Below are 9,870 nucleotides of genomic sequence, written 5' to 3'. Positions count from 1 at the left end.
CACTTTAACTCAGCATAGCTGTTAGGGGAGAATCTGTGAGAATGATATTTAAAGCAGGATAATGTACTTGGACTTTATCTCTAACATACCGAAGTGGTGACTTTCCTACTGTGGAATACTAGCTTCCAAATTCCCTCTGTGATGATTTAGGGAATATAGTCCTGGTCATATTTCTGTAAGTCTTATTTTCCCACAGTCTGGAACTGAACTCACCCTGTTGATAGACTAACCATCCGTGTAATTAAGATCAAAAGGACAGTACACATCCAAGGAGAGATTTAGGAAATGTGGAGGAACAGAAACAGGAAAGCTTTGACGAGATAGGGATGAGTGATCATATGTTGTTGCTGTTGATAGATTCCCTCAATTAGGTCCCAGCTCCCAGAGAACCCATGTACAACAGAATGACACACTGCCAAGTCCTGCTCCATCTCACAGTAGTTTTTCTGTTTGTGCTCATTGTTGCAGTCAATGATTCAATCTCTCACAAGGGTCTTCCTCTTTTTCACTGCCCTTCTACTTTCCCAAGCATGATATGCTTTTCCAGGGACTGGTTTCTCCTGATAACCCATCCAAAGCACATGAGAAAACATCTCACCATGCTCACTTTTCAGGAGCATTCTCGATGTACTTCTTCTGAGACAGATTTGTTAATTCTTCTTGAAGTCCATAGTTCTTTCAATCTTCTTCACCAAACAATAATTCAAATGATGCAGGAGGTATCAAAAGAGGATGGAAGGAATACACAAAGCAAGAGGTAGCTTATGATCAAGAACCAGTGGTACTGAAGGAAGAAATCCAAAGGGTACTGAAGATATTAGCAAAAAATAAGGCCCCAGGAGTGTAGTATGAGGTAGGGGGGCAGCCCCCCACCACTAGTCGTGGGTTCACTAAGCACAATTGTACGGTTGAGATAAATACATAAAGTCATCGAGAGCATGAGATAGAAGAGGCATAGGGGATATTGCAATCAAGGGGTCAGACACATTTCATGGTAACATTGCTCACCTCAGCCCCACTTGGTGGCCCACGTGGAAAGAGGGGGAAGGGAAAGAGGAAAGGGGGAAAGGGAAACAAGGGAGAAGAGGGAGTCAAGGAGAGAGGTGGGGAGAGACCAGAGAGCTAACCCAGGCCTATATAACTTTTGGAGGCATGCAAGCCCCTGATTACAGGTAAAGACATACGTCACAGGAAGGGGTTGCACTATAGGTTATACAGTAATGGGAGGGGTTGGTCTAGGGGCATACATGCAACAGGAAAAGGAGGGATAGGGACTATACATGTGATAAGATGGGCAGATCCTAGAGTCAGGATGGCAGCTTAATTTTGACCTGTTCTCTGGATCTCCATAGGAACCTTTATCCATAGGGTATAAACCCCACCTAGAGGAACCAAGCTAATGGTTGTAAGTTTCAGGGAGAAGTAACCCATTGTCTCCAACAGCAGGGAGCAGGCCCATCCTGTGGTGTGGGGAGACAGCAGTCTGCCTCCAGGGAGCATGTCTAAGAAGCTGACCTCCCTCCACAAGTCCCCCTTTGTTTTATATAAAAAATTCAAAAGCCACATGGGCTATATGGTTACTTTCTATACATTAAGTTGTCCAGACAAAACTTAATGGTCCAATTAATATAGCCAAAAATTCAGGCTTACAGCTAACATTTTGAATCCAGGCACTGGGGGTAATGCCCCCTAATGCCCTTCTGCTGTTGGAGGAAGGTATGATAGAGGCTGGATATCATGGCGGGAAGAAAACGAGCAAATAGGAATGTCTGCTTCCATAGGGAGAATGAATCAACCATGTGCTCACTTTAAGACAGCACAGCTTTAAGGGAGAAACTATGGAAATGATAGACAACCGCAGGAACATGTACCTGGACCATATCTCCAACTACCCGAGTGGCGGTTTTCCAGCCATGGAATACTAGTCTTCCAGATTCCCTCCACACCAGTCAGGGAGTAAGTCCTGTTAGGTAGCTTAGCCTAGGGAATTGGGAAGTCCATTTACACATGCCCAGGTGGGCCTGCAAAGGACAAAAGCTAGATTTTCCTGCCGTGGGCCCTGATGGGCGTTACACCTGGAGCAGCCCACCTGGGCCAGGTGACTGCAATTCTGCCAATGGGATCAACCTGGGGTCGTTCACCACACCTCCCCTGGGAGCCCTTGAAAAGGCAGGGACTGGAAGGGAGAGGGGCTTTTTGGTCTGGTCTTCCTGGGAGGAGAGAGATCCTTGCGTGACCTGGGGCAGTCTCTGCCAGGCCACATGGTCAAAGGAATCCTAATAGGTGCCGCGTAAAACCTGATGCTTCTTTGAACTTTCATTAAATTCTCTTGGATCACGAGCCCGGCTTCAGCATGAAATATTTCTCGCGCGGAGCCAAGGACTGAGGTTGGGATCTAGTCCTGGAGAGAGAAACCTAACAGTCCCAGTTTTATTTCCCTATAGTGCTAGTATCCCACATTTCCCCTGTCTGCATTATGTTTGAGATTTAATAGTGTCACGGAAGCAACATGGTCTCTCTTCATATCTCTTAGCTTCCTATAGAAGCAGCACGAAACTGCAAGCATAAAAAAATATGATGAGTAAATAATACAGTCAGACTGGAACTTAAGCTATGTGAGATACATTGAGCCCAAGATGGAGAATCCAACCCTCCCATGCCACTCACCAACTGCTTAATCACATCAGAGTCAGGAGATGCCTTGAGTCTGTCTTTGAATGTATAGAAAATATCCTCTTTAAGCTGATCAACATCTAATGAAATGTTTCCCTTAAACCCTTGCTAATGTTTCTTAATCAAATCCTTGTCACGCAATGTTACATTATATAGGTAGGGAGTTACACAGAAATCAGTTACATTCCAATCACATTATAACATTAATTCACAAGTCCAAAATCTTGATCTTTCAGCAAAATAACAGTCTGGAGTAATAGTCCAGTCACTATTGTATATAATGTTCCTCTTTGATGAGAGTCTCAGAGTTTCTCTTAGACAGCATCAGCAATGGAAGAAATGTCTCAGCAGTCAGCAATCGCCATTCTCAGGAATCTGCCAAGTCTTCTTGACATTTTGGATAACTTCAGTAACAGGAGAGGGAGGTCAGGTCACCCACCAGCTTCACTGCTTTCTTCTGGGCCTTGCTGGTTGAAGAGAAATTCACCTATCCCCTTGGCCTGTGAAAATATAAACAAATAGCCCCTCTCTTCAGGGTGTCAGTGACCTGGAAAAAGAATTATGATTAAGCTTTGGGGTTCCTTCGTGTCCTTCATGTCCATCTTTCTCCCAACGTGGTTGCGTCCTTCTGAGGGGAGCCCATCAGCTTTATTCTGCAGAAACATAAATGCACAGCCCTTTCTCTGGGTGAGAGATGAACCCGGATCCCAAACGCGGTTTCCATCATCTTGGGATTTCTTAGGATCAGTTTTCTCTGCAGAAGTGAAAATATGTTTCTCTGCCCTACCTTTGTTTCAAACTTTAAGTAAGGAGAACTTTTTTTGTTAAATTGACCAAATGAAATTTGTTGCACATAAGATTCCTCTTCTCCTCCTTCTGTTTTAACAATGCAGCCTTTAAAGTATTGCTGGCAATCTCAGTTACCTTGCTTGGTCTTGATCCAGTAAAACAACTAGTTAGATAGCCTTCATTGTTATGAAAATACTGGCTCCCAGCCCTCAGAGAATTAAGAGAACTGACTAATTACCATACTTTCAAAGACTGAAAAACTTCTCAATAAATTTATTCAGCTGTTCCTGAAGTAACTTACTAATCAGACATTTTTTCCTCCAAGTTCACCGGTAAGGTTACAGGCTCAATTAAGCCCTTTGCTCTTCAGGCTTCTCACACTGTATGATTTTACCATCTTGCTATCGTCTCTCTTACTTAACTTCACTCATTCCCTTAACGCTGACTTTAGTGGAAGTTAATGGGACAGTTTTAGGCCCACCTGACTGCACTAAAGAAATGACCCCCCATCCTAAGTTTAAAAGCCTTTCGCTTCAATTTCTAATTCCATGTGGTGGCGCTATTGTTTCACCACAAGAGCATTCCAGAAGACCCCTTGATTTAAACCATGGTCAGATTTCTCAAGCACTCTTTCCTGCCAACCATAACTTTTAACTCTAAAAATGCAAGGAAGAAAAAATTGGCTTAAGCGATCTTCCCTTTTTTTAAGTTTTTGGCTCTCCATTATATTTTGATCATAGATTTTTATAATTTATTATTTTAAAATATTTTTAAATTGTTTTATTAGGGGCTCATAGAACTCCTATCACAATTCATATATACATCAATTGTGTAAAGCACATCTTTGCATTCATTGCCTTCATCATTCTTAATACATTTGCTCTCCACTTAATCCCCTCCCTCATGAGCCCTTGATGACTTATAAATTATTATTTTGTCATATCTTGCACTGCCTGATGTCTCCCTTCACCCACTTTCCCATTGTCTGTCCCCCAGGGAGGAGGTCACATGTAGATCCTTGTAATCAGTTTCCTCTTTTCAAACCACTCTCCCTCTACCCTCCCAGTATCACCACTCACACCACTGGTCTTAACGATATTATCCACCCTGGATTCCCTGTGCTTCCAGTTCCTGTCTGTACCAGTGTACACCCTCTGAACTAGCCAAACTTGCAAGGTAGAATTCAGATCATGACAGTGGGGGGTGGGGAGAAAGCATTTAAGAACTAGAGGAAAATTGTATTTTTCATCGATGCTACATCGCACCTTGATTGGCTCCTATCCTCCCCTAGAGGGGATCTCCAGTGGCTGACATATGGGCTTTGGGTCTTCACTCTGCAAAACATGGTATATCAGAATAAATCACTGCCTTAATTTCTTCTTCATAATCGTGACCAATAACTCCAGCAACACCTTGAGAATTTAGGTTGGACTTTCCTAATAAACATCTTATTTTGTTGTACATGAGCCAGATAAGAATAACTGAGATGTGAGATTGAAAGAAATAAAAGTTTTGATAACAAAAGAAACCTGCGCAGGGACCAGCCAGCCCTAGACAAAATGTGGCCATCGGCTGGTCCCTTTCGCTTACAGACTTGGTTTTTTATAAGGCTTCATTAGATTGCTATACTGTGCAAGCAGGCTGGTATACAAGCAGAAATTGGGGTTGAACAGTGCGACTAAGCAGGCTGGTACAGAAGCAAAACTGGCCGTTAAGCAGCGCGACTGAGCAAGCAGACTTTGAGGTTGCACAATTTTCTGGCACAGGATAGTCGTTTGCTGGTTTTTAGGAACAAGGGGCTAGTTGGCCTTTTCCTTCTTTCTTTCTTTCTTTTTTTTGAAAATGTTATAAGGCCTGAGATTGCACTTTAGGACTGGTGCAGAATGATTGCTTAATATAAAATGGTTCTATTTAGGCTAACAATCACAATTAGTTCTTTGGTAGTGGACACCAATTACTGCTCTTAATAATTTCTAATTTAATCACAGCTTTTGGCTTTTTCTCCCAACTCTTATCAACTCCAGTAACAATTTGAATTTCTTGAGTATTTAGGTTAAAACTTCCTGATAAAAACTGTATTACTTCTTCTTTTTTTGGGGGTGTGTGTGTGAATAATTTTTAATAGGGTTGTTGGAGGTTTTCACAAACATGGCAAAATCACGCAATGCTGCCGGCATTGGATGCAATCCGGGGCCAGAAGTCCGCACACTCCTTTGCAACGGGTCCTGTGATGGCCGAACCTTTCATCTCGCCTTTATTGTTCACAATGACCCACGCATTATCTTCGAAAGAAAGGAACACACCATCTTTTCTCCGGTAGGATTTCCGTTGCCGTATTACCACTGCAGGATGGACCTTCTTTCTGAGCTCGGGTTTGCCTTTCTTGACTGTGGCCATCACTATGTCACCCACTCCGGCAGCGGGCAGTCTGCTTAGCCGGCCCTTGATCCCCTGCACAGAGATGATATATAGATTTTTGGCTCCTGTACAAGAACGAAAACAAGACATGATTCACTCTGGCTTTCATCCCAAGGTGTATTACTTTTTCAATAAGAGGTTCCTGCTTCTAGAATCAGCAAAGGGCTGTGAGGGCTTCTGAGAGCCATCTGTTAGTTAGTCAAAACAACAGCAGGGAGAACAGAGCCTGGGCTTTTGCAAGATTGGTTAGGTCTGGTCTCCTGCTGTGAAGCTGGGTGATACCTGCAGTTTCTCTCTTCTTTGCTCTGGCAGGCAGACGCCTTGCCTCCCATGCTTTGCTTGGCAGGGTCTGTATCAAGCTCCTTCCACTATTTCCCCACTGGGAAGTCTTGGCTAATGAGTTCTCTTCCTACAGCGGGGCAGAGTTTAGGTTCTATTAAACCCACTCGATGTCCCTGGCCCATGCTCTGACATAGGCCGCAGCCTGCTCTGCCTACACTCTCTGTGAAGATGACCTGTCTTCCCACAACTAAAACACTTTTTTCTAGGTCTGATATAATTTGCCAGTGCAGCTGCCATGAGGTCGGCCTTGTATTCCTCTGTCTCTACATTCCTGCATATCCTGAGATAATCTAGCAGAGTGCCCTGTTCCCTGTGGAAGGTATTTTTACAACGCTTATTGGAGAAATCATAAGATAGCTTATGCACTAAGTCTCTTACTGCCTGGACATTCTTTACACATTTGGAAATAGAACTTTTGGAACACAAAGTCAGCATAGGATTCATCAATCCGCTGTCTTATAGCCATGCAACTTGGCTTTCTCTCTCCTGATGGAATTATCTTTTCCCAGGCACTCAAGCAAACCTCACGTATCTATCCTATTATCTGTTGAGTAAACTGTAGTTGAGACTCAACTGTAATATAATTCTCATCCTCTAGTGTTGGATTGGGGGAGGGAATGCGAGCTCACCTTGGGCGCATGGAAGAATTCTGACCAGTTGAGATGCAAAAGCTGCAAAAGGAGTTTATTTGCTAGCTCAAGCTAGGGCTTCCCTCCCTCCACTGCCCAACACAGTGGGGACCCAGCAGCCAAAGGGAATCAGCCCTGAGTTCTTTGTTCACTGGGCTTTTATGGGGCCAGGGCCAGGGGGCAGTCCAGTGTTGCTGTTCTTTAAATTGATTAGAGAAAACTTCTGGTGCCAGCATTGTCCAGTGGTGGTTGGCAAGCAGTTTCGCACATGTTTTCTTGACTGGTCAATCGGTGGGGGGTGGGGGGGGTGGTCACTGCTCCTTGCTGTAGAAAAATTAAATCTAACCCTCTACAATTTTGTAGGACTATCTCAGAAAGAGAGCTTACAGATTTTTCTAGATGCGTTATTGCATCTTCTAGTCTGGCTAAATCCTCATCAATTAAACTCTAGAACTGGGTCAGTCCATTATTTTGGTTGCTTAGAGCAGCTATTTCTATGCCCGCTCCAGCAGCGCTAACTCTGAGTAACAGACCAACAGTTAAAACAGTGACAGAAAAAGAGGACCTGATGCAAGGGGCTTAATTGGAGAGCACATGCTTTGAGAATGATTGGGGCAGGGAATGTGTGGATGTGCTTTATACAATTGATGTATGTACATGTATGGATTGTGATAAGAGTTGTATGAACCCCTAATAAAATGTTTTTTAAAAAAAACCAGTGACAGGTTCTCTTTTAACCTTCTGGTAGTGCTGGTTTGACCATTGTAAGCATCCATCTTCCCACGAATGGTAAATAACCCGCGGGAAAAGAATTATATTTACACAGAATTCTGTAGCATTGGTGGAGTGTAACAACTTGGTATACAGGCAAGGGGGAGGGTAGGAATTTGAACATATCCACAAACTACTTTTAGTAGGAATTATCCACTTACTGCTTTGGTTGACCTGAGAATTTATGCTTATACAGAGGGCTCATATTTTTTTGGATTTTTTCCCACACACGCTCCAATTCCTTGAACATTTTCTATTGTGAAACTTTTTTTCTTACGGCTATTCCAGTCACAACTTGCATCAGCCTCCTGGACCAAAATTCTGTTTATAGCTAAGGCATCATATTATGGGGGTTCTATACTATAATAAAGCCAACAACTTTTGGTAGCATTTGGGTTAGTACTGTTTAAAGCATTATACGTTGATACTATTAAATCAAACAAAGGAGAACTGAGATAAACCCTGTTCTGCGTGTCTTCTGGACCAGCCGTTGATGTTACAGTATGTAGGACTTTTGGTACTGGGGTGGCTATTACTTCGGAAGGCCCACATTATTCCTCGGATCCAGGTTTCCCAGTGATGTGGATGGTGATTTTTATGGTATTATTGGCATCAGCACTATTACTTGACACAAATTTCATTGACACAGAGTCTTCTTTAGAACTCCATTTCCAGTCACCATCATTGGTGGTTACACAAGCCCATTCAGAACAATAGGGCCATCATGCTTTACTGGAAGACCCCTGCTGCAGGCTGCGTCCCCACAACTTTGCTCTGTCAGTGCCCTGAGGCCATGTCATAGGGCACACATGAAACCCCTGTTTCCTCATGACCAGTTTATTATTTAAAGGTGTGCTATACCTGACATGCCATGCCACTCGGGGGGCAGGACCAATCCTTCTCTCTTGCCAGAGCTGTTCAAGGCTGAAAAATATTTCAAGATACCGCATCGCAGTTATTGGATGTGTCTTACTTACTGTTGCCAGAATGTCACCGGTGACTACATTTTTTAGAGTCCAGGTGTGAATCTAAGGTTCATGTTGGTTATAGTCTCATTTTCCTTGATAATCGCAGAGAGGAACACCCAGAGGGCCACAGGCCACAGGATCATGATAGTCTACTGAGGCGCACCCAAAGGGGGTTGGTGGGGTGCTGAGTTACCGTCCACACCTTTTCCAGAGGCTCTGCTAGGCGGGTATGGCTGTGGTGAATCCAGGCAGCTATCCCATCCTCCACCTTTAAGTCTGTAGGGGAGGTTAAAACAACCTGATAAGGCCCCTTCCATTTGGTTTCTAGATTTTTGCTATGGAACCTTCGAACCCAGACCTAATCTCCAGGCAAATGCTCATGTTGACTTGCAGCTGCATTTGCCTGCTCAATAGCATTTTGGTTAACAGCCTGAATGGTAGGTCAAACATTGGCCTGTCTGCTCTGCAAGGCTTGCATAGCCCCTAATATCTCAGCAGGCCTGCATAGAGCAGATTGAATGCTCTAGGGATAATGGGGAGTGGTTTACCATACACAATTTCAAAAGGTGTCAATTCAAACATGGGGGAATTCCGCACACGGAATATAGCAAACGGGAGGAGAGTCACCTAGTTTTTGCCAGTCTTGGAGGCTGATTTGGTCAAAGTCTACTTTAAAGTTCTGTTCATTCTCTCTACTTGCCCAGAGCTTTTTGGGTTGTATGTACAATACAGTTTTCAATTTGTCCCCAGAGCCCAGGATAAATTCTGAACGACCTCGGTTACAAAAACAGGCCCATTGTCGGATTCAATTGTTTGAGGCATTCCATATCTTGGAGCTATTTCTTTTAACACCTTTTTTGCTACTATCAGGGCTGTCTCTCTTTTAGTTGGGAAAGCTTCTACCCAACCTGAAAAAGTCTCAATGAGGACTAACAAGTACTTGTAACCATATTTGCCTGGCTTGATCTCAGTGAGATCCACCCCCCAATGTAGCCCAGGTTGCTTACTTCTTTCTCTAGCCCCTTGATGCATATTTATAATTTTACCTGGTTTCATTTCTTGGCAGACATGGTATTGGCTCACCAGCTGTTCTGCAGTCAGTCCTTGGTTTTTGAACTGTAGTTTGGCAGTTTGCAACAATTGTAGCGTCTTTTCCCCCAAATGAGTAGTACGGTGTAAATTGTACAGCATCTCTTGCGTCCCACCTCAGCCGGGAGGATAGGATTGTTCTGGGCTTTTAGCCACGGCGAGCCCTCTTCTATTAGGGCTTACAGCTCTTG

Source organism: Tenrec ecaudatus, chromosome 15 (genome assembly GCF_050624435.1).
Source record: "Tenrec ecaudatus isolate mTenEca1 chromosome 15, mTenEca1.hap1, whole genome shotgun sequence".
In the NCBI taxonomy this organism is placed as follows: Eukaryota; Metazoa; Chordata; class Mammalia; order Afrosoricida; family Tenrecidae; genus Tenrec; species Tenrec ecaudatus.
This window is presented reverse-complemented; position numbering follows the sequence as displayed.